The sequence below is a fragment of the Carex rostrata genome, chromosome 4 (assembly GCF_964058835.1).
Source record: "Carex rostrata chromosome 4, lpCarRost1.2, whole genome shotgun sequence".
NCBI classification, from domain to species: Eukaryota; Viridiplantae; Streptophyta; class Magnoliopsida; order Poales; family Cyperaceae; genus Carex; species Carex rostrata.
Genome location: NC_135921.1, coordinates 14,455,847 through 14,481,139, shown reverse-complemented (window position 1 = coordinate 14,481,139; position 25,293 = coordinate 14,455,847). Strand labels below are relative to the sequence as shown.

Below are 25,293 nucleotides of genomic sequence, written 5' to 3'. Positions count from 1 at the left end.
AAATATAAAAATCCTCGAAAAAGAAAATGAGCAAAGAATGAAAATGGTCAAGTCGATGATATGATAATTTTAGATAAAGTTCCAGAAGAGAATCAAATTTATAAATAATATTGGAGTTCCAGCAGAAACTCAGGTATCTGAAATTCATTAAAATAAAGATATCTCGATAAATTATATCATGAATGAAATAAGATAGAACTGAGATGAAATTGATATCAATAATATTTTTGTATAGAATATAGCGCTAAATATAATAAATATTGAGGATCATAACTACAAGTCTATTAAAGAATGTAGACAAAGAAATGATTGACAAAAATAGAAAGATGCAATTGAGGTAGAGTTAAACTCTCTTGAAAAATGAAAAGTTTTTGGACCTGTAGTCCTTGTAACTCAAGGTATAAAACCAGTAGGATATAAATGAATATTTATGAGAAAAAAAATGAGAAAGGTGAAATTTTGAGATATACTCACCTGTGGTGGATGCAACAACTTTTTGATATATAATTAGTCTGGCAGTCCATGAAGGACTTAATTTGCACCTAATGGATTTTGTTATAGCCTATTTAAATGGCTCGCTTGATAATGATATTTATATGAAAAACTCTGAAAGATTTGAGATGTCTGAAGCATGTAATTTAGGTTCTTGAGAACATTATTCAGTTAAATTGAATAAATTTTTATATCGATTAAAGCAATATGGACGCGTATGCTATAATCGTTTAAGTGAATATTTATTGAAACATGGATATAAGAATGATACAACCTGTCCATGTATTTTCATGAAAAGATATAGAAATGATTTTATTATAATTACAGTTTATGTTGACGATCTAAGTATCATTGGAACTCTTGAAGAGCTTCCAAAAGAATAAATTATTTAAAGAAAGAATTTGAGATGAAAGATCTTGGAAAAACAAAATTTTGCATTGGATTGCAAATTGAACATTGAAAAATAATATTTTTATGCATCAAGAAAATTATATTTCAAGAGTGCTGAAATAATTTTATATGGATAAATAACATTTATTAAGCACTCTGATGGTTGTAAAATCATGAGATGTGAATAAATATCATTTAGACCTCGAGAAAATGATGAATAACTATTTGGTTCTGTTGTACCATGCCTTAGTGCAATATGAACACTTAAGTGAATATTTATTAGCAAGATATAGTTCTTCTCCCACGCGAAGATATTGGCATATAATTAAACATATACTTCGCTACCTATGAGAAAATTTACCAATACACAAAAGCAAGCCGAGTATGTGTTTGGTTAAGATATGTGATTCAATACATTTGTCAGACATGTAGCTTTTCTTTTAGAGAAATAATCCTGACGATCATATATGAATATAATATTGTATGTATTGCTCAATGAAAGGAATGATACATTAAAGGAGATAGAACTAAACATATTTCACCAAATTCTTTTTCACACATGATCTCCAAAAGAATAATGTTATTAATGTTCAGCAAATCCATTCAAGTGAAAAAATCCAGCAGATTTATTCATTAAGGCGTTCCCTACTGCAATATTCGAAAAGCTAGTTCGTAATATTGGAGCTCGCCGACTTAAAGATCTTGATTGATGCTGTCATGAAGGGGAGTTAATATGCACTATATTTTTCTTAACCATGGTTTTTCCCATTGGGTTTTCTTGGTAAGGCTGTAGTTGCGTATTTAAAAGAATATTGTACTCTTTTTCCTTCACTAGGTTTTTATCTCATAGGGTTTTTCCTAGTAAGGTTTTAATGAGGCATATTCTTATATAATTGACATCCAAGGGGGAGTGTTATGAATATATATTAAATGTGTGGATGTCATTCATTTTGTAACTCCTATATTAACCCTCAATTTATTTTCCCACTACTCCATGCATATTGATGCCCATTACTATTGGAATTCATTTCTCAATTTATTATTTGTATGGCTTTCATTTACAATTTGTAGCCTATAAATAGGCTTTGTAATCTTGTATTGTACACACATGAGAAATGTATGAATAAAGAGATTGCCATCTTTTCATCTCTATTTTGCTTATTCTTCTTTATGTTTGTTCATATTTATTTTATAACATGGATAAAGTTTTTAATGGGTATATTTTTCAAATTTGGCGGATTAGTTAAAATTCAATTTGTAACTTATTAAATAAATAAATAATAAAGTCCATCAAATATTTACATATATAATCCAACCCATCAAATATGACACAAATTCATTTTAACATACAAATTCACATAGAATGATAAAAATTTGCACAAATCCATAAAAATTGATGCATAGTTAAACTTTACAAAATGACAAAAATTTACACTAATTTATACCTAGATCGAACTGGACTACAAAAATTCACGTAGACGCATCACTCATAAGATAAGCAGATTTCAACGATTCAGATTCATCATTTAAAGCCGATTTGATGGGTTTTAAATTTGAATTCACCAAGGGGCTTGATGAATTTAAAAACACCCTAGTTCTACTCAAGAACATTATATTGAATATAACATCAAAATAAGTACAAAAATTCTGATTGAGAATCAGAGGATATATCAATTCAATTTATGCATTAAATTAGATGAATCCCGCACAATAATGAATCAATCATGGAAGCATTAATTGTATCACTTTTTTATAATCCAAAAAGACAAAACGGGCAAAAACAGTATGTCACACGAGTTCTATTACTGAAATGGAGTTGATAGTGATAGGGTCGCTGAAATTTTTTGACTGCTGCCTCTAAATTTGATAGCACATTTTTAATGTTCAATATTAATTTACATACTAGAGTCATGCCTCGCTTTGCTGATAGTGAACATAACTAGCAGTATTGCAACATAACTGGCATTATTGCTCCCTATTTCAACCCAAGAGCAGTATTGCAACATAACTGGCATTATTGCTCCCTATTTCAACCCAAGAGCAGTATTGCAACATAACCGGCAGTTAAAGTACTTCAAACCAATGTGTCTATAGCTTCCAGAGATGTACCGCCGATGCATCTAATCTCTCTGAATTTGTCCTCGTTCCCATGCTGGATTTCAAAATCTTCCCACTTCTAAAAAGTCAGGGTCAGATCTTGGGTCAGAATGATTTCATGGAAACACAGATACAACATAGCCTCAGTGTATCTCCCAAGGTTCCTCTCTAGCTTGGCATATTTCAAGCACAATGCTTTCACATCATTTGGAGGCAGAGCTTATTATGTTGCTTGCTCTTGGAGGTGAAAAAAAGAGCTGTTAGTTCATTGAAATCCTAATTTAAAAGTTCATGTACCAACCGATGCCCTACAAATTAAGCTTCATATGGTAATGCATCTTCAATTTCAGGTCGTGATATTTGAAACATTTTTATTAGTTTGGTCTATGTATTTATTTTGATTTAATTTGGTGTTTCGGTAGTCCCGCAATTACACTACATGTAAACATTGTTCTTCTATGTAATAAAAAGTCAAGGCAATGAAACTAACACAGGTTATGTTTTTACAACCCTGAAGCATTAGTTGGAAAAAACAAAACTGATCAAATAAAATTTAAGAAAGGTTTACATGCAACAGAACATTCACCACATATATCTGTCTAGTTTTGGGAACACCATAAATCTCAGCTGCTTGTGTAAGCAAATCTCATCCATACTGAGCTTCTCACTGTAGGCATTCATTGCGCTTTTAGCAAGCCCACAATCCTCTTCAAAGTTTTGTATACTGACAAAGCAAAATTGAAGAAATGCAAGTTATTTCCCACAGTTAACATAGTACCCAAATATCTGTGCCAGTCATTGCCACATTATTGGTACTGACAAGTCCACATGGGATATAGCCCAAATTGGTTATAAAATGGTACTAGGTGCAGAGGAATTCAATTTCTCAATTTCTATTACTGTGAGAATCAAATTTCCAACAACAGTTGTTTCACTGTTAACCAACCTTGGTCCATGATCCAATAAAACTAGCAAAAAGCCTGATCCAATAAAACTAGCAAAAAGCCTGGCTTCGCTTCGGCAGTGACGATTGAGATAATGTAGAAAAACAAAATAAGTTGTTAATATAACATGAGGACATGATTTTAGATATTGGATGAACCACTGTATATAAACTGTGTAGATAATATAGGACATGATTTTAGATATTTGAATAGACTATATCTTAAAAAGTGTATATAAGCATGGTTAAGCCTTAATGAACAACAACTATACAACTATAAAGTCACAATGAATAAAATAATTTTAAGTGCTTTTAACGGGATGATGCGGTTACTCTCTCTTCTTTTGCCTAGTGTCGTCACCACTGCATAAATAAGAATATAATACATTATTTTGTTTGAGTCAACTGAACTTGATCAAAATCAACCAGCAATTGGTGCCAGTTTTAATTTGAGCTGACTATAACCAAAGGATTAGAATAAATATTTATAATATAAGTTGAATGAGAAGTAAATAAAACTTAAGAGAATGTGGATGTTTGTTCATGTTGGACTCTGGTCGAAACCACCTTTATCATATCCAGTTAAGGCAATTTTTGATACAAAATCAACTTGCACCCTCAAAAAGTTTACTAATTAATTATAACTAATTTTCCATTGGTACAAAAGTTGATACTTTTGAAAAGACAAACAAAAAGAGAGGAGATGAATTTTGAATACCTCCATCCATCATCTCCATGAATTCCAGCTCTCTACAGTGGAGCCACACAACAGACGACCATCATTCAGAAGAAAAGGCTGCATATAATTACATTTATGATTAGATGATACACTTTAATATTTTCACCAAAAGGATTTGAAATTGGAGATCCTTGTAATTCAAAACAAATTGGATTGTACCCAGTACACTTTGATAGTGAAATCATAATTTTGATTACTTTAGTGCTTCATAGAAAATTTTATACAGTAATGAGTTATCCCTTCTACCAGAATAAGATTGTGTTTCAGAAAAAAAAAAATTGATGGTTAGTGGTTAACTGTTTTTAGAAATTATGATGCTTAATATTAGAATTCCAACTTAGTGTGCAATGTAGTAAGCTGATTCAAGGTTAGCTGGCTTATGTGCCTTCACTTGTTGTTTTTTCTCTTTCTTTGTCTTTAATTTTGTAAGCTGGGAAGTGGGATTCTTGGAAATGAAGACAACAAAAATTAGCACCCTTCTTACCTAAACCCAAACAAAAAGTAAATGAAGATAACAAAAATTACATACCAATAAAAAGATATGAACAATGCGAATCACACAAAAGGCCATCCGAAAGCTTCACCACTGGATAGCTACAAATCCTCACCTGGCCCAACATACAAAAAAATTACAACAAATAACCAAAGAAAAATACAGTAAAAAGGAACAAACATACAACAAACACAGCTTCTCAAGAACTAATAAACTAAACATCTAATAAAACCAAAACAGGACTGAAACAACACAGATATGGGTGAGATATATGCGTGTTGATGTAAACATCTTAAGGCACCAAATACCTCGATCTATAATAGTGAGCTCATGTATAGTTGTTTGTTAAAATTTGGTAGATGAGCTTGAAGACTGACCTGAAAATAGTAGGGGGAGGAGCAACCAAATTACTACCACAGCTGGTGAGATATAATGGTAAGATATTCTCTCAGCTCCTTTATATCTTCTCCCAAAAGTGAAACTGGTACAATGATATTTTTACAAATAAAGAGCATAAAATGCATAAGCTGTGGTGTGGTATTTGGTGTTTAGCTTCCTTTGGTACCTTTTTGGTGAGTCAATTATTACAATTAAAATGAAAAATGATTTAAATTTCTACAAACCCTTCGTTTGCAATTTCTATCGTACGCACAATAGGAAACTGTATTATCCTTCACAACTTCTCTGATTGAAGAAACCCGATTGATTTGGCACCAAACTTTTAAGTTAATTAGTAATTAGGTAAAAGTACCTCAATATCAGTAAAAATTCAGCGAGAGCACAGGTGGAGAAATGTACTCTTTAGAACTGGATATAAGCTCAACGCTCATATATACTTTCTATTATGTTCCAGCATCTACATCTACAGAACCTGAATTATCAGAAGAAGAGCTTGGCATGGGGACACTTGGGCTCAAAACTAGGTGTTTTTGTTTATTTTTCCGTCCTTAATAAAACGGAACCAAGAAAAAAAGAGGAAGTTAGCAAGTCCTCACTGAAACTAACAAAAAGAAAGTTTAACTGCAATGAAATCAGTTAGTTCTCACTGAATAAAACCAATTGCAATTTACTTATGATCTATCTTTGACTTTTCAATCATCCTACACTAAGTATGTACAAACATCATTTTGGTCCTTTTTAGCTGCCATCTCTACAATCATTGATTTACTCAGTTTCTCCATAAATAAAATACATATCTTCACAAAATAGTTGCACAATCAACACTATGCATACCTTATAGGGATAATCTGATGTCAGCATTTTTATAGGCATCATATCTATGTTCAATAAATGCAGAGAGATTAGCAAAGGCCTAAAAATAATTTGTTATTAATTACTGACAAAAAACACTTAACATTCTGAAGCTAAATGGTACAGTGCAGAACCAACCTTGTACCAGTAATCCCATTTCTGCTGCTCTTCAATGACAGTATGGTGGTACTGTTTGAATAGGCATTAATAATTACAGGAATTGACGGTTTTACACTACACATGCTATTCAAGATTTGAGTGTTACAGCACCAAGTGGTAGTGTGGTACTGTTTTTTTTTTTTTCTTAAAAGGAAGTAACAAATATTCAACCTCACAATTGTTATTCCCCAAGCCCAATTACGTGAGAAAGAAGATCTAATCAAATCTCAATAAGATCCGTCAGGTTGTAAGAAGATTTTTTACATTTTGAATTGGCCAATGGAGATGAACATAGAAAAATTAATTTGTGCTTACCATGAGCGTCAAAAGGTACCATAGGAAGTTGTATATAACCAAGAAATAGAAATGAATGAATATCTATGCTGAGAGGAAACATATAACCGAGGAAGAGAGAGAGAGGAATACCTGTAATGAGATAAAGTGTCAGGTGATCGATATTAAGGGAAGTAGGAGGAAGTTGAAAAGACGTACTGTGAAAGAAATAAAGATTTTGGGCTTCTGGGCCTACTTTAGATTTTGGTTCAATTTAATTTTTAAGTGTTTATGGGCTGCTAGTTTAGACTAAATGGATGATTAAATAGTCGTAGTAATGGAGAAGTTAGATGCAACTGGAGGTGTCAGATTTCTAGATTAACTGTATAGAGTGAGTCGGTACTATGCATATTACGATTTGGCACCGTGCTACATCTTTATATTCGAGTTTTTAAATCCTAATGGTCGATCCGAACCGTTCATTTTGTTCTCCATATTAATATGTGTTTAGAGATCAAATTTTACATTTTTTGAAATTTTTTTACTATTTTTTTAAATTTATTGAAAATCACTGTTTTTGGATGGTCCAAAATTTTCAAATCAAGTTATTTTGTAAATATCTAAAAAAATAGTAAAAAAATTTCAAAAAATATAAAATTTGGTATCCAAACACATATTAATATGGAGAACAAAATGAACGATTCGGATCGACCATTAGAATTTGAAAACTCGAATATAAACCTGTAACACAGTACCAAATCGTAATATGCATAGTACCATAGACTCACTCAACTATATATATGATGTTCCTTCTTGTGTAAGATATCAAGGAATTAATGAAAATAGAACCTTCTAGTTTACTCCCTTTTTCACATTTCATACATTTACATTAGAAATTATACCCAAAAACATACAAAAATTCCAAAATCATCACTCTCAGTCACAAGCTCGTCTTAGGCTGTGACATAAAGCAACACAAATAATCCAAAATCGAAGGAGTGCTTAATTCTATTGGTTGGCCTCGCACAGAGCAAAAAAAAATAGAAAGAAAAGTGATGATCCAAGATTATTACAAAAATCTGTAAGAAGAGAAATCTTCAAAATTTTAGAAAGAAAACATAAATCAAACCTTTTCTTCAAAGAACTTTCAAATTGACCTTCCTTTTTCTTAGGCTTGGGAATTGGGTTTGAACGAGGCGAAGAGGTGAAGCTGGGTGGAAAGCTCGGGTGCGAGGGGAAGTGAAGGGAGGGTTTCTGGTTTCGTGGAGGGGAGAAGGTGTGCCTGTGGGAGGAGACGATGGAAAGAGAAGAAGGTCGGCGAGAAGAGCGGCAGACAAGACGAGGAAGAGAGAGAGCAGCGAAATAGCGCTACCGGTCGGATCGACACGTAGACAAGAAGAGAAGAAGAGAGGAGAGGGGTAAGCGCGAGAGAAAATTCTATCTTCAACCATGCGATCCGGATCAGACGGTGCAGAGAGTGGGTGTTTCATCTACAGTAACAGGAACTTCCAAAATTATATATCTACTAGAAAATGTTGCCTGGAGCGAGAATACTTGTGAGGAGCATTTTGACACACAGTTGAAAAGTGCAAAAGAGAGTTGAAAGAGGTGGTGAGTGGAATGAGAATGAGGATTGGGGAAGAAGCACAGTGGTACTTTGGTAAAAAGGAGGAAAGCAAATTTGGTCAGTGGGGACTGGGGAGTGGGGAAGCGTATTCTCTGCGGAGGTTTTATCTGCGGTGCTGTGCGGTGGTTTTAATTTGGTCTGTTCGTTTCGGATCGGACGGACCAGATCAGATCTTGCTCGAATTTAAAAAAAAACTCAAAATTTTGTGAACCCTTAATTCAGCCCGTCCGATCCGAAACAAACGAACCAGATCAAAATCACCGCACAGCACCGCAGGTAAAACCTCCGCAGAGAATAGCGTTTCAGGGAGCGGACCAATTATGGAGACCACTATCGTTTTTCGTTTTTAGCTGATGCTTATTTTTCTACTTGGTCAACAACTCAATACAAAATATGTCTGTTTGAATCTGAACCGTCCAATCAGAATCTGCACGACTATTAAAGCATCCTGTGTCTTCCATTTCGGATTGGATTGACCCAGTAAAATTTTTTGGTTTCCTCCGAGGATATGGAAGTGAAGTTGGGACTGACTACTCGATAAGCTAAGAAATGCATTCTTGGATAAGCAACTACTGTGCTACTAGAATATGGAATTCATATCCTCTGAGATATCTCAAACTTTGCGTGACTTTATGGAAAATCCCAACCGTTTAACTATGTTCTACACGAATCTCAAAGCACACATAATCCTAACACCCTACAACACCCCCGAATAGGCACCGGACACGTCGGTCACGCAAAAGTTGAGATATCTCAGAGGATACGCACTCTTAGAATATGTAGGTCAAGCAGCTAACCTAATTCGGCGGCCATTTTTATTAATATCCCTAAAAAATTAATTAATTTTAAAAAGGTCCCTGTGTACCATTTTTTTTTATTTCTGCCCTGACCGCCTGGGCCTCGGGCGGCCCAAAATACCAAATGAGGCGCCAGCCCCTGGGGCGCCCCATAAGGCCAGTGAGGCGCCAACTCCCCGGGCGCCCCACGGTTTTTTTTTTTTTTTTTTTTAAAGAGATCTTAATATTTTGTGAAGAAATTTTTTTCTTGTTTAGAGTGTATGCCAAAAAATAAGACAATAGTTGATTTGAAGTATATTTTAAAGAACTAAATTATTGATTTGATTCCTTAAAATTTATATGCATATGCAATACAAACTCAAAAAGATTGAATCAATTAGAAAGTATCTAAAGAAATCAAATTCAAAATTCAAAATTTTTTCATGCCATTAAAAAAAAATCCATCTTTCAGATTATTTACAAAATATTTAATACATTTCTATAATAAAAACTTTTACCATAGATTTTGGTTATAGTCATTTTTGCACTCCAGTTTTTCTTTTGTTCTCGTAACTACAGTAAAAGAAGGTTATATTATGGTCTCCACTAATTTTATGGCCTTTTTTTTCAGTCACTGCATTAGTTTATGCGTCAACTTTCATAGGTATAAATACTTGAGAAATAAGAGATTAATACTTGCAAAGAAGGATATTAATATTTTCGTGCATAACTTGATATGATAATCCTCTCTTTTCAGTCCTCCAATAGTCTCCTCGTCAACATTCCTCTAATGAAGTAGTGGGGATTGATACATGGACTAAACTGCAAAAGTGATTGCACCAGCATGTAGACCATTCAAAAATACACATAATTGATATAAATTTCAACTTATTTGAATTTTTCTACAGTTAGTTATGAATTTTCAAACTTTAATTTTCGAAAAAACTTTAAACAGCCATAACTTTGGCTAGGAAAGTCGGATTTACGCGTACGAGCACTTTTCGGAAAGGGGAGGACGAGACGGATCTGATTTTGCCTCGGTGGTACACCAGGCATCGTCATATTAGAAGCATCAAAATTTCAAAAAAATATCGTTTAGTGCCTCAAAAATCCAGTTTAAGTTTTCGTTCAACAGTAGGCATTAAAAAACAGCGATTTTCAAACCATCTTAATAAATAGTAAAAAAATTCAAAAAAAATGTAAAATTTGGTCTCCAAGCATATTTTAAACATCTAACGGTTTAGATCGAATATTTGGACTTCAAAACTAGAGATATGAGCACGAATTAAAATGTCCTGTTTAATTCATGAAATAGCATAGCCTTACTCTACATGTATATATATGTATATGTATATGTACATATTTATACATATATACATATATTATAAAAAAAAATTGTATATGTGTATATGTATATGTGTATGTGTATGTATGTATATGTATATGTATATGTATATCTGTATATGTGTATGTGTGTATGTTTATGTGTATATGTATATGTGTATATATTATACATATATTATAAAAATCGGAAAAAAAGAGATCAATAAGCTGTTAAAACTTAAATTTTTTTGAATAAAAACCAAGTCCTTAATAGTATTATATTTAGACTTATGATATCCAACTGACAAATAAAATCAAAGTTCACCAAAAAAATAAAAAATAAAAATCATAGTTATAAAGAGTTACGACATCACTTTATAAATATATCAAATGTTTTATTTTTTGACATACACTCTTAACAAAAAAAAAATTTCTTCACAGAATTATTTAAATCAAAATACTAAAATCTCTCTAAAAAAAAAAAAAAAAAACCATGGGGCACCTCATTTGGTATTTTGGGCCGCTCGAGGCCCAGGCAGTCAGGGCAGAAATAAATAAAAAATGGTACACAGAGGCCTTTTTAAAATTAATTAATTTTTTAGGGATATTAATAAAAATGGCCGTAGATTCGGCAATATTTGGTTGCATCTGGAGCTCTTTAAATTTTTTGTTCAATAAAGTAAAATAAATCCAATTTCAACTTCGGACTTAATTTCTGGATGAAGGAATAAAGTTATTTTATATTTTTAATACGATTGAATTAAGGAATAAAATTTATTAACACAATTATTAGTAGGTCTAAATGTTGAGTTTTTTTCACCGTTCTTTTGTTTATATTAATAAGACAAATATTTCGACCCTTAATATTTTTTATTCATTGTTTTTTTTTGATTGAGTACAACTATTACGAATTTAAAATTACGAAATTAATTTGTTGACATAAATTTAAAATATATTAAATATTTTAAACAAAAAAAAATTCAAACATTACAAATCAATATATTTCATGATTATATATGTCTTTTTCTTTAAATCTTCACAAAAGTTGCGAAGCTGCGAGAGGATCAAACTCTTAACCTTTGAGTAATCAATAATCTTATAACTTTTCCCTACCTCCCCTTTCTCTACATTTTATATATCTAATTTATAAATTTTTGATTTCATTTTGTATGGACTTAAATAGTACAAAAATCAAAATTAAACACACATCAAAAAGATCTACAATTTTTGGCCGCTTGAAATATATCATAAACTAATAAGATTTATGGTTTAAATATGATTGAATGAGTTTGAAAATTAAGCTTTAAATGTACACTAACTTTATCTTTTAATTTTGTCTATTTGTTGACTTTTTCTTACTATTTTACAGACCAAGTCATTTTTCCTAAACCAACATGCATGGCAAATTTAATCACAATCAGAGAACAAAAACACAAATACAGTAATTACATGCATGCTTAGAGTTTTCTTATATTAATAAATAAATATCAGAATTAGACTCCTCTTTTTTCTGACAAGTCGCATAATTTATTTCTCTTAAAGTTTAATGGAAATTCAGACAGTGTTAGTTTTCTTGATTTATAACTTTTGGACCATGACAAGATTCACACAAAGCTTAGTGAATTTTTTGTTTCAAAAATAATTTTGATTTTTTTATGGAAATTTGATTTCTCATGAAAAATATAAGTTTAAAAAAATCAAGTTAAAAAATATAAGCTTAACTAAATATAAGTTCAAAAATAATTTTGATCCTTTCCTCTATAAAAATATAAATTTTAAAAATATTACTTTATGACGTACTACATTAATAAACGGCAGATGATTGTTGACAAATGATCTATCATTTTAACTACTCATTCCCATAAAATAGTATGCGCAATAAATTGCTATTTCAGTAGAAATTAATGAACATTATGCTTTTTTTTTCTCATTGCAACTAAGAATTAACAATATTGTTAATTTTTTTTTTTTTTTTGTTTGCTTGATTCATGCCCGTAGGCCAAAATTACAATTCATTTTCCTTACATCAGATATGTTATAAAGAGAAAGGACAACTTCCATACTTTCCTACTGTAGAGCTCACTCAGATAGCTCAGAGAAAAACAAAAGTAAAGATAAAGCCACTAAGGCAAACTGGAAAACAGGAAAGGTTTTTTTTTTTTTTTTGTCATTCAGAAGCCCTTAGGCAGAAAACAGGAAAGGTAAAGCCTGAATAATGGGACTGCGTTTCTCTTGCCTGTTTAGCCAATTGATCCGCTAGTTCATTCTGTGATCTTTGAATTTTGACACAGTTGTATAGCCGGTTACTCTTGAAACACTTCCACAGGAACCATGCCTCCTTGAAAATCCTCCAATCAACCTCTGTTGGTGGTTGCAAATCAGTAGATGCCTTTAGTATCTCTTGGCAGTCAGTAAGGAAAGAACAGCAGTTGATACCTGCTTGATTAACATAGAATACTGCTTCTCCAATGCAATTGCCTCAGCATGCAGAGGACAACATGCAGCAGCTGGTGCTGATCTATAATGCACCAAATTACCTTGGTCAAACACTATGAAGCCTATCCCCCCATTCCATCCGTCCTTCCAACTGCCAATTACATAGCAGACTGTGCTATGCACCATTTTCATTTGTGAGCTTTGATTTCTTATCAGATCTTGAACCCGATTACTGGAGTCCTTTGTACGCACCTCCTTCCCTGCTATTGCCACCAGAGTTTCTATTCGGATCTGGGATCGGTATTTGGAGAAAGTGTGATGGCTGATCACCTGCCTTTGATATGCTTTGACATTCCTACATTGCCAAATTGCCCACATACAACAGGCTAGCTCAGGCCACTGATCATCATTTGTTTGTGATGATAGCCACTGAAGAGTGTCCAAAATTGAGGTAGGTAGGTTATCAGTTCTTAGAGAGAGCCCACTGGTCAGCCAACATGCCCTAGAGAAGTCGCAGCCGAAGGCCATGTGCATGACATCCTCCTCCCCTATGCCTCAGCTCTGACAGGTTGCATCTCCCCTTTTCAGCCTATGTGACAAGGTTTGAGCTAATGGTAGAGCCCCATGAAGAACCTTCCACATAAACAATCTCAACCTTGGGGGAATCTCCCCTTTGTGCCAAACATCTCTCCATAGCCCCTTGAAGCATATCGGATTAGAGGTAGTGGGTAGGTTTTGACCTGATGACCTTTTTTTCCTTTAGGTAAATGGCCACCTTCTTCACTGAGTATCCACCATTGGAAGTCAGTGATAGAATGAGGGAGTCCTGACCCTGAGATTGGTTTGAGGGTCGTATTTGTGAGAGGATTTCCATTGCCTTAGAATGTCCAAATCTCTGGATGAGTTGATTAGAGTCCCATGTAGAGGTTTCCTCATCCACTAGGTCATTTAGAAGCAGTTTCTTGTCTTCCCTTCCCTCGGGAGTGAATTTAACTGCCCCTTGGAACCAAGGCTCCGCATATACTCTGCATGATTGACCATTACCGACAACCCACTGTAGTAAGGGGAGAAATTCCTCTCTCAGATTCATGAGAGCTCGCCAAAGAGGTGTGCACCTATACGTCCGCTTTGAGTGCCAGAGAAGACTGTTTGGGATGTACTTTGCTCGCATTATACTAACCCACAGCGCATCAGCTCCAACAGCCATCTTTCAAAGGAGTTTGATGTGCATCAGCTCCAACAACCATCTCCCACAGCGCATCAGCTCCAACATCCATCTCCCACAGCGCATCAGCTCCAACAATATTGTTAATTTGATGTGCTACTCGAATAAATTTTACTTAGGGGCATGTTCATTTGTCACGAGATTGTGTAGGATGGGATTTGATGAGGATGAAAACTCATTTTTGAAAAAGTGAGAACCCATAGATGTGGATACGTACATAATTAATTATGAGAACGTGCTGAAATGAGTGTTCAGTTGTACCGTGGGATTAACGGTGGAAAATTGGATTTTTTTTTCTAAATACTTGATATTATACAATTATTTATTAATGAATTATTAACAATACAATTAAATAAAATATATTAAATAATAACATAATGTTGCTTATTATATTATTTTACAATATATAAACATTACTTATTTATTGTTACTTATTAATTATTATTTTATAAAATATAAACATTACTTATTTATTGAAACTTATTAATAATTATTTTATTATATATATATATATAAATATATATAAACATTTATAAAAAAATAAACATTAAATGGCAACTAACTTTGAAAATATATTTAATTAGATGAATTTTGTGTCAATATAACAACTTAACGTACGCGGCAGATATGCTGAATTTAAAATATGTGATTAAAAAATATATATATATGTCCGGATCAATCGATATAAGATCGACAATAGGAAATAACATCTTCCGACATAATTCAAAATTTGAGTAAAGGAGTCAATCCGTATCAAAGACCATATCAAGGGATTAAGGATACGTATCGTTATTGTATTGGACGGATATCGATATCTAATACGGATACAACAAAGAATTTAAGCGGAGATAAGCGACGTGACGAGGAATGAAGAAGAATAGGTGTCGAGTGAACGAAGGGAGAGCGACAAGGTCAGCTAAGAACCATCAGATGGGATTAGATGTTGAGGAGGTTGTGAACAGTACCAAACCCTTCAAGGATTATATATATAAAATAGATAGATGATTTTTTTTTTATAAATCATAATTAGAAAATTGATTTTTACTAAACCAACATGATTACTTTTTCTTTTACAAAAACCACAAAGACCGAATAGCCAATTCGGTCCTGTATATATATTTGGTTTTTTTGGGACCAAATTGGTTATTCGGTCCCCACTTTTTTTTGCAGATTTTCGTCAAGCACCTTGTGGTTGACTGAATAGTCAATTCGATCCCTTGTGGTTTCGGATTTTCTGAAGCCGCGTGTTGGAAAAACTATGATTTAGATTTTTGTAGTATAATTATTAATTGTATAATTTTTTAGTTTGCATGTAGAGTAATTTACCTATATTTTTTATTAATATCCAACTTAAAATACAAATTATCAAATTTAAAATACATATATTGAACAATCATAGATAATTTTAATGATCTTTGAATAATAAATGAAACCGTAATCCATTAAAAAAAAAAAGCAAATGCACACAATAAATAGTAAATGCATTTATTACTGTTTAGAGAGCATGGGTGTAACATCGATGCATTTCTGTTGTCGTTAAGTCGGGCATAAAGCATCGGTGCGTTATTGGTGTTTTTACACGGAAGCATCGTTGTTTTTGAAGGATGTGTGTTTTCAAAGCTATCTTTTAATAATAATTTATGTGTTGTTCATGATTTTATTACGAATGTTATTATTCTTGTTCCATGTGATTTATAAGTTATATCTTTGAAAGTATTCCTTAAAAAGCCTCAACCAATGGGATGCAATATGCAATTTTCCTTAAAAAGCCCACAGCATACAAATTAATTTAGAAGATTACTTTTAACTGAGTCAAAGTGCATCTCCATATAAGAATTCTTATATTATGCACGTAGATATCAATGATTATGATTGAAAGATAAAATTTTGGATATAATATTAGCCCTCCAATCACATAATATGTTTTCTTTTTATTAAATGCATATTTTGTTACGTGTAGAAGTCTAAATTTAGTTAGAAACATACTTACCACACATACTGTCATACAATATGTTACGATTAAAATTGAATAAAGAACAAAATTGAAGATAAAATCAATTCATTCATTTCCTTATTTCTTATCTCCAACTATCTCCATTCCTTATTTCTTATTTAAGAATCATGATTGATGATCAATTTATTTTTAAGAATATCAATTGCTGACATCTTTTAAAAATATTTTATCAGTATTTAATATCTTATCAATTATTTGATATCTTCAAATTTAATGCATTACTCAATTTAAGCTATAGTGAATCTTTTTACAATTTTACTTCTTCAATTTTGATAAGATAAAATATTATTTTTTATTAGTATGTTTAGGTTTGTTCTTATTTTCACTTATTATATGGAGAACATATATTGAAGATGGATGTTAGTAATATTAACTATAATTAGTGTCACAAAAATGGAGCAACTAATTTATTAATATGAATTCACTTGCACTAAATATTTTTTGTCATTTTGGCTTTTGCCTATGGAATGTATATATTTCTACAAGCCATTTGTCATTTTTTTTTAATGATATCTATTTACTTGCATCAAAGTTTGAAATTCAAATTGTAAATCAAACTCTTGATCTTTATTATTTTATAATATGTTTCCGTTGCAATGGACGGGTACGATACTTGTATTAGTAATTTTTTTACAGATAAATGGTACAGAATTTGTAACTCCTTAATTTTCTGATTATTTATTACTAATCTAGTAATCTAGAAGCCTCAAACCGCCGTAACGAAGGACCAAATGTTATGATTTAAATTAAGACGCTCCCTTTCTCAATTCTAACTCATTATCACTGAATTTAAGTTAAGGCTGTAAACGAGTTAAGTTAGACAAACCTTGAGCAATGTTATCAAAACCGAACCGGATATTGAACCGGTAGAACTCCGGGTCATTGGTTCACTGGTCAAACCAATGGGTCAACCGGTTCAATTGCTGGTTTTTTAATACAATTACAACTAATAATCTGAAATAGTACCAACAAGTTTTATTTTTTTTATTTTTGGTCTTAGTCCAAAAAATGAATGCCACATTTTACATAATAATTTTTTTTTTTAAATAGGCAGCAACTGCAATGAATATATTTAAAGGAAAATCATAAAAATGTTATCAAAACACCTCATACCAAGAGCTATCTACCATCCTAGCGCAACTTGTTATCAGACCTGCAAATCCTGATCAAACAGTGCACAGTAAGCAAATTACAACATCAAACATCAGAAAATAAAAACTTGCAAAAACACAGCAGCATTCCCTATAACTAATATGTAGAGCTCTAAATCACAATAGGATGCATTAATAAATGTCAATGACATAAAGGACAATTAACAATATCAAAATACCATTTCAAAGTAAAGAAAAAAATCGATTGTTACAAATAGTATCACAAGCCTCAAGTAGCCTCATACATCAAAAATAAAAGTTTAAATATGACTAAAAAAAAAACCAGCATCAAAGTTTAAAGACTAAAAGCTACGATTCTAAAAAAAAGGCACCCATCATTAATCATCCACTTTGACATTGCTAAATCAACCTTCTTTTCTTCTTCTTTTATATGCAAAGCACTCTTAATAGATGGTTGAGCATCGAGTGTTGTACGAGACATGAGTAGTCATCAACGCCAAGTTTTGCATTGCTTTTCACAACTTCTGATCATTTCTTGCTAACATATAGTTGTCCTCCGCTGAAAACAATACACTGCCTTTAGAGCTAGAAGGCGCTAATAGATTGCCAATTTCTTCTTATTCTTCGTTTGTCAGATCTATAGGAGATAGGTCTTCGTTAGAATGAATTTGTTCATCTACTTCATTTAACTTGTTTTTTGTTGACAAATTCATCAATATTTTGTAGCATTTGCAAATGGACAAATCTCTTTTTCTTAAAATTAATTGCCGACATAGTCCCTGTAAAACAACAATGATTAGGTTCTTCAAAAATCTCTTTAAAACAAAGTTTCATAATTTTCTTTGCAGTAAAGAGAAATATAGAATATCAAAACTAACTAGTACAGAGAAGAAGAAAAAACCATAAAAATTAAAGGTGTATGTAATATCATTCCTTCAATTGCCTGAGACCTGTTTCAATAATTTGAAATCTGAAGAAAACTCAAGGTTATTAAATATTTTAAAAGGTTAATTTTCAGCTTTTAAGGTTTACTTTACCAGAAAATATTTAGTCATTAATTTGTTTAAATTTGAACATTCCAATTTTTCTGTAGATGAAGAACACCTAGACTTACATTATGTTAATTTTTCACATTTTTTCGAGTACTAGCTAAAAAAATAAAAATCATTTAAGTTCCAGCTGGATTTTTCAACAAGCTGAAACTGATGCTCAAAGTGGCTTTTCAAAAATTTAATAGCTCTCTGTGAGTTTTAATCTAGAATTTGAACTCTCTATAGGTTATAGACCAATCAGCAGAGTACCTTTTCCAACTAGATTTAACTCCATCCAACAATCTTACATATAGATATTAAATTTACAAAATGACACCTTGTACAATTTTGAAAAGAGCTGAAAACAGTTTCTGAAAATCAAATAATTACAATATGAATTCAACTAAAAGGAAAATTGTACCAGCAACTGTTCCTCATGATCTTGTACGCATATTCGAACTTCAAAAACAGTTTGAGTTTATGATTTTCTCAGTACCAGCTAGCTTTGGTAGGACAACCAACATGATCTTTGGTTTGAGCATTTCATCAAACATCTTGTATGCATAGACCTATTCAACAAAATTAACACAAAACATTCATAAAATTACTTACAGTCCTTGATCTTAGTAGCCTCTTCTGTGATTATCTTTCAAATAAAGTGTTGAAAACGAAATTGACCCACAACCAAATTATCTACAGAGAGGAGATTGAAATAGAAGGAGATTTCAAGGAGATTTTAAAAAAAAAATGGTTTCCATCTTTATAGAGAGGAGATTGGAAGAAATCGATTTTGAAATGTCAAGATCATCGGAGGAGAATAGATTATAGATTTGATTGAGAAGGAAAGGCGAATACGATAGCGTGAGAGGAGATCTAAAAAATCTGTTTTGAATCGGGCGGTTTAAATCAGCGTTTTTTATGAAAACCGTGCGGTTTAACCGTTTTTGGCCGGTTCATTACCTAAAACGATCTAATTACAGAACCGAACCAGACAGGTGACCGGTTCCGGTTTTTTCCGGTTAAACCACCGGTCCGGTCCGGTTCTGATAACACTGGGTCGGGGAAAGGAAGCGCCTCCAGTTGTTTGATTATTAAATTAATTTTAGATAAATAGATTCGATTGAACAGATTTTTAGTTCAAACTGTTTCAATTATAAAATCAAACGGATGGGAAGCTTGTTTGAAGAGCATCTCATAATTGGATCTGATGGGCATTCAACCTATCAGATCCAATTATTAACTTAGTACTGAATTTTTGTGTGCTTCTGAACAGTAAATCTCTTGTTATTCCGTTAATATATGAATTAGAATACTTTGTTTCTTGAACTACTGATCCTTTGGATGATAGATGCCACCAATTAAGAAACTAGGCCAGAAAACCTAAAACAGAGAAGGGTTAAAATGTCTTTATTTTATTTTGCTTCTCTCGTGTTTTATTGTTAAAACTTTAGTAACTTAAAATTTAAAACTTAAATGTTAAATTAAAATCAAGAACTTGTAAAAATGATGACATTTGAACTTTATTTTCATTATTCTCAATAACTTGTAAAAATACATTGATATAAATAATTTTTAAAAGTTAATTTTTCAGCTTATTAATTCTCATAAAAGTTAAATCAAAAGAACTTTTTAATTTGCATGTAGAAAAAATATTATAAATTACATATAAAGTTTTTATTTTGATATATAAATTTAAAAATATTATCTTTATAATAATAAATAAAAATATAGTGGAGACAAAAAAAAGAGGAAGAGACATTTCTCGTGGACATATATATAGGGGTGAAAATGGAGCGGATAATGTTGATACCATATCCACATCTATCTTTCAATGAGTGGATACGAATATGGATATGAATAGTAAATAAATAGTAAAATTCAAAATCAAATCCACCTTAAACGGATACGGATACGGAATGGATAGTCAATGAATATGAATTCAAATAAAGATATGAAATAAATAATTGTCGAATAATTGATTCATATGAACTTTAATATACAAATATTAATTAAAAAAATTAAGAAGAATAAAACAGAAAATTAAAAAAAAATGGAAAAGAAAGCCGTTTATATATTTGATCAACATTAATCTTAATTAATGTTGACTTCATCTACTTTATTATATCTTGAATGGATGCGAAAAAAATAAAGAAAGAAGAACATAGTGAATACATCATACATGATTTCGGTACGCTAGAATCCAAAGAAGAAAAAAAAAGTTCCGGACTTAGGGGTGTCAACAGGTACGGTATGGGTAGGGTGGAAATATTTCTATACCCGTACCCATTATGATAATGAAAAAAATATTTATTTTTACCTGTCTTTTCGAATACGGTACGGATCGGATAAACGGATAAAAAAAGTATCATTAACATTTCGATTTATGCTTTCGATAAAATATTTTTTTAATAAGAAAAAAAATTAATGAATACATCTAATTTGTATTATGAAAATTTAATAAAATAATAAACTTTATTGTATCATGTATCTATATATATAATTTTATTTTTAAAAATTATCTTATACGAAAACGGATAGAATAACGGAAAAAAAAAATCATTACCTTTATTCGTACCTAATTAACTAATGAAAAAAATATCTTATCTTTATCTATGTTTTTGGATATGTCGAATAAACGAGGAAAAGAGTGCCATTGACACCCCCCACATGCCACATCTAATTGATCAAAGGATTTTTCGCACTCTTTATGCTTTGAGGATTACAGAGTTTGGACAATCTGTTATTCTGATTAAATTGCTTTAAAGGTCCCACATTCGGCCTGTTTAGAGGATACAGTTGAAAATACAGCAATAAATCTTAGATGGGCCTCTGGCCCTTTATTCCTTCTTTATTTATTTATTTACGGGACTGATCCTGAAAATTTTTTGAAAAATTTTTACTATTTTTTTAGATTTATTGAAAATCTTTATTTTTCAGACAAATCTGGATCATAAAAAACAGCGATATTCAATAAATCTAAAAAAATAGTAAACAATTTCCAAAAAATGTAAAATTTGATCTCCAAACACATATTAATATGGAGAACAAGATGAACGGTTCGGATCGACCGTTAGGATTTTGAAAACTCAAATATTGAGCCGTTGCACGGGAGGCCTCTATGCAACCCATAGCATATTAGCCAAATCCTATATATATATATATATTCAACATTAAGTATTATGTTGAATATGTCCACTGTGAAGAAATGAAATTAATTCGTTGCACAAGTCGAGTTCAAGGTCAGTGTTATCAGAACCGGACCGGACCGGTGGTTTAACCGGAAAAAACCGGAACCGGTCACCTGTCTGGTTCGGTTCTGTAATTAGATCGTTTTAGGTAATGAACCGGCCAAAAACGGTTAAACCGCACGGTTTTCATAAAAAACGCTGATTTAAACCGCCCGATTCAAAACAGATTTTTTAGATCTCCTCTCACGCTATCGTATTCGCCTTTCCTTCTCAATCAAATCTATAATCTATTCTCCTCCGATGATCTTGACATTTCAAAATCGATTTCTTCCAATCTCCTCTCTATAAAGATGGAAACCATTTTTTTTTTAAAATCTCCTTGAAATCTCCTTCTATTTCAATCTCCTCTCTGTAGATAATTTGGTTGTGGGTCAATTTCGTTTTCAACACTTTATTTGAAAGATAATCACAGAAGAGGCTACTAAGATCAAGGACTGTAAGTAATTTTATGAATGTTTTGTGTTAATTTTGTTGAATAGGTCTATGCATACAAGATGTTTGATGAAATGCTCAAACCAAAGATCATGTTGGTTGTCCTACCAAAGCTAGCTGGTACTGAGAAAATCATAAACTCAAACTGTTTTTGAAGTTCGAATATGCGTACAAGATCATGAGGAACAGTTGCTGGTACAATTTTCCTTTTAGTTGAATTCATATTGTAATTATTTGATTTTCAGAAACTGTTTTCAGCTCTTTTCAAAATTGTACAAGGTGTCATTTTGTAAATTTAATATCTATATGTAAGATTGTTGGATGGAGTTAAATCTAGTTGGAAAAGGTACTCTGCTGATTGGTCTATAACCTATAGAGAGTTCAAATTCTAGATTAAAACTCACAGAGAGCTATTAAATTTTTGAAAAGCCACTTTGAGCATCAGTTTCAGCTTGTTGAAAAATCCAGCTGGAACTTAAATGATTTTTATTTTTTTAGCTAGTACTCGAAAAAATGTGAAAAATTAACATAATGTAAGTCTAGGTGTTCTTCATCTACAGAAAAATTGGAATGTTCAAATTTAAACAAATTAATGACTAAATATTTTCTGGTAAAGTAAACCTTAAAAGCTGAAAATTAACCTTTTAAAATATTTAATAACCTTGAGTTTTCTTCAGATTTCAAATTATTGAAACAGGTCTCAGGCAATTGAAGGAATGATATTACATACACCTTTAATTTTTATGGTTTTTTCTTCTTCTCTGTACTAGTTAGTTTTGATATTCTATATTTCTCTTTACTGCAAAGAAAATTATGAAACTTTGTTTTAAAGAGATTTTTGAAGAACCTAATCATTGTTGTTTTACAGGGACTATGTCGGCAATTAATTTTAAGAAAAAGAGATTTGTCCATTTGCAAATGCTACAAAATATTGATGAATTTGTCAACAAAAAACAAGTTAAATGAAGTAGATGAACAAATTCATTCTAACGAAGACCTATCTCCTATAGATCTGACAAACGAAGAATAAGAAGAAATTGGCAATCTATTAGCGCCTTCTAGCTCTAAAGGCAGTGTATTGTTTTCAGCGGAGGACAACTATATGTTAGCAAGAAATGATCAGAAGTTGTGAAAAGCAATGCAAAACTTGGCGTTGATGACTACTCATGTCTCGTACAACACTCGATGCTCAACCATCTATTAAGAGTGCTTTGCATATAAAAGAAGAAGAAAAGAAGGTTGATTTAGCAATGTCAAAGTGGATGATTAATGATGGGTGCCTTTTTTTTAGAATCGTAGCTTTTAGTCTTTAAACTTTGATGCTGGTTTTTTTTTTAGTCATATTTAAACTTTTATTTTTGATGTATGAGGCTACTTGAGGCTTGTGATACTATTTGTAACAATCGATTTTTTTCTTTACTTTGAAATGGTATTTTGATATTGTTAATTGTCCTTTATGTCATTGACATTTATTAATGCATCCTATTGTGATTTAGAGCTCTACATATTAGTTATAGGGAATGCTGCTGTGTTTTTGCAAGTTTTTATTTTCTGATGTTTGATGTTGTAATTTGCTTACTGTGCACTGTTTGATCAGGATTTGCAGGTCTGATAACAAGTTGCGCTAGGATGGTAGATAGCTCTTGGTATGAGGTGTTTTGATAACATTTTTATGATTTTCCTTTAAATATATTCATTGCAGTTGCTGCCTATTTAAAAAAAAAAATTATTATGTAAAATGTGGCATTCATTTTTTGGACTAAGACCAAAAATAAAAAAAATAAAACTTGTTGGTACTATTTCAGATTATTAGTTGTAATTGTATTAAAAAACCAGCAATTGAACCGGTTGACCCATTGGTTTGACCAGTGAACCAATGACCCGGAGTTCTACCGGTTCAATATCCGGTTCGGTTTTGATAACATTGCCCCGACCTCCTTGTTTTTCACGCCTTACAAATAAGGCCCAACAAATAAAGGCCCGTATAAATTTGTTGGTCCGATTAATGAAAACTTGGGCTTCATTTGTCATTGACAGTGGGCTGTGAAGTGCATCTTAGACCTATTTTATTGTGTTCCTGCTGGAGCGTAAGTTATATTACGATTGATTCCTGGGTGGACCCATTTCGACAGAGAATATTCTCTCTGTTTTTATTTCGTTATTCTTTTTGTTTGCTTCGCATGAAGACACGAGAATATATTGTTTCTAGCGAAAAGATACAGTCTGATATTTGGTGCACCTGATCCTCGGTTTATACGCTAGTGGTAAAACAAATCTAACTCAAAATTTAGTTAAATTGAAGTTTAACTTTTGAGGGAGCGTGATCGGTTTTGACCGAAGTTGATTATTTGCTTCAGCATAAAATAATTTGAGGAAGGAAGCGAAAAGGAGAAAAGATAAAATATGTATTGAAATTTAGTCATTTTATCACCTTCAAATTAAAATATAGAAGAGGTGAACTTTATTAGGTCTCTTTTTTTTTCCTTCTCGTTTTCTTTTTACTTTGCTGATTGTGAAGCACATCCATTTTTTTTTTTAATTAAAGAGTTTTCGTACACTTCAGCATCTTTTAAATGATAGATCTAAAAATTAAACCTGTGACTTTTCTATAGAGAAACGGAACTCATGCCACTGTATTAAGTCTGTAGTTTTTGTAAAGCACATTCTTAAAGACTTAATTGTATGAGCAAGATGGTATGCTTCAGATTTCATTACATTTTAGAATTTAACAAAAAAAATACATATATATATATATATATTCTTAGAATTTTTCTATGTTGTTAATCAAGACATCTAATCAGCCATTTTTCACAAGTGTGAAGAGCTTTCAGTCTTTCACACTAGTGGTAAAATAATTTTTCCGGGATTTTACTTTGGCGTTAATCATTTTATATAAATAGAAAATAATCAAGACATTTAATCATAGGGTCACTGTTACAAAGTTTAAGATGTCTATATATACTAGGGGTGAGTAAATCGCTCATAACTCGTGAGCCGCTCATAACTCGCTCATTAAAAGCTCGCCTAAACTCGCTCATTTAAACTCGCTCATTTACTTAATGAGCGAGCATGAACATGACCCAACTCCCTCATAACTCGCTCATTAAGAATTTGCAACATCTAATCCCTGCCACATTTAATCCTATGTAATTCTGTGTAACATCAACCTTGCCTCATTAAAATTGATAGATAGTGAGCATAGTTTCATATTTAATCATGTGTAATATAGTGA

The 25,293-nt window shown here is 31.9% G+C and overlaps 3 long non-coding RNA genes across 9 annotated transcripts; 1 reads left to right on the top strand and 2 right to left on the bottom strand.

Moving 5' to 3' along the window:
* Positions 1 to 2,562: 2,562 nt before the first annotated feature.
* Positions 2,563 to 7,182, bottom strand: LOC144553646 (uncharacterized). 5 transcript variants are annotated; one of them, XR_013511415.1, is made up of 9 exons: positions 6,880 to 6,961; positions 6,388 to 6,466; positions 5,778 to 6,100; positions 5,532 to 5,635; positions 5,191 to 5,269; positions 4,641 to 4,718; positions 3,926 to 4,285; positions 3,548 to 3,703; positions 2,564 to 3,216 (listed from the first exon to the last, which is right to left on the bottom strand). It is a non-coding gene; the product is annotated as an uncharacterized LOC144553646 (long non-coding RNA). The 5 variants fall into 5 exon arrangements; XR_013511416.1 differs by having other exon boundaries at positions 2,565 to 3,216; positions 5,906 to 6,100; XR_013511417.1 differs by having other exon boundaries at positions 2,563 to 3,216; positions 3,926 to 3,989; positions 5,532 to 6,100.
* Positions 7,183 to 17,504: 10,322 nt separating this feature from the next.
* On the bottom strand, positions 17,505 to 19,235 carry LOC144553306 (uncharacterized). Of its 2 annotated transcripts, none has more exons than XR_013511349.1 (2): positions 18,803 to 19,235; positions 17,505 to 18,129 (listed from the first exon to the last, which is right to left on the bottom strand). It is a non-coding gene; the product is annotated as an uncharacterized LOC144553306 (long non-coding RNA). The 2 variants fall into 2 exon arrangements; XR_013511350.1 differs by having other exon boundaries at positions 18,994 to 19,235.
* A 2,588-nt stretch (positions 19,236 to 21,823) lies between these two features.
* Positions 21,824 to 23,554, top strand: LOC144553568 (uncharacterized). Of its 2 annotated transcripts, none has more exons than XR_013511393.1 (2): positions 21,824 to 22,065; positions 22,930 to 23,554. It is a non-coding gene; the product is annotated as an uncharacterized LOC144553568 (long non-coding RNA). The 2 variants fall into 2 exon arrangements; XR_013511392.1 differs by having other exon boundaries at positions 21,824 to 22,256.
* The last annotated feature ends 1,739 nt before the right edge of the window (positions 23,555 to 25,293 follow it).